At 48.1% G+C, this 832-nt stretch overlaps 1 pseudogene; it reads left to right on the forward strand.

Annotated features, from left to right (window-relative positions):
• Window positions 1-217: 217 nt before the first annotated feature.
• Window positions 218-393, forward strand: LOC119454683 (U2 spliceosomal RNA; annotated as a pseudogene).
• The last annotated feature ends 439 nt before the right edge of the window (window positions 394-832 follow it).

Here is an 832-nt window from a genome sequence, read left to right on the forward strand (position 1 = left end):
TTCCCTTTTCTGTTCACGCCGCCGTTCTTGGTAGGCACGCTGTTCTTCTTCAGACCCTACAACATGCGGCCTACCCATTTCACAGTCATAGCAGGACTGAAGAAATGAGCCTACGTTAAACATGACGTCAGGAGACGCAAGACACTCAGATTGCTAGGCACTAGTTTGAATACACGTGAATGGAGTACACGTGTATGGTGGAACGTGGAACGTAGACATGGCCGACGCGGGTCAAAGTGTAGTGTCGGTTATTATCAGCTCAATATCTCAGACGGGTTGTAATTAAAACTAAGATATTAAACGTATCTTTGCAAATGGGCGGAGTACTTGAAACCTGATTCACCTCCGCCGCGGGTCGGCCAGGTATTGCACTACCTTCGCGATTCTTTGTCTACGGACATCGATCCGCTGGAAACAATCCATATACAGCTTCACTGTAATGGGGAGGTCTTAGGCTGGGCTCAAGTATGTGTCTTCTGGTGCCACAGAATCAGAAGCACTGGCCAGCAGGAGCTCTAGAAGCTAATCAATATCTGCTGGAACTAGGTCCAGTAGCATAGCTTTTGAGAGGGCTTACCTTCTATTCATTTCAGCTAGAGAAGTCGAGGACTCATGTCTGCAAGCTCAGGGAGCGTTTCGCATAGGGAACGTGGGTGTTCCTTAAAATTATTCGTCAAATTAGCCGATTTCCTCCACGGTGCTGACGTAGAAGCTGAGTGCCTTATTCTTTTCTTCTTTTTATTTAGGTACTGCGTTCTACAAAGAGGTCAAGGAAGCTCTGGCTCGCTGTTGCCCGGTGCCTGCAGTGAAAACGTTTATTCCCCTGCCGGGG

This window comes from Dermacentor silvarum, chromosome 5 (genome assembly GCF_013339745.2).
Source record: "Dermacentor silvarum isolate Dsil-2018 chromosome 5, BIME_Dsil_1.4, whole genome shotgun sequence".
In the NCBI taxonomy this organism is placed as follows: domain Eukaryota; kingdom Metazoa; phylum Arthropoda; class Arachnida; order Ixodida; family Ixodidae; genus Dermacentor; species Dermacentor silvarum.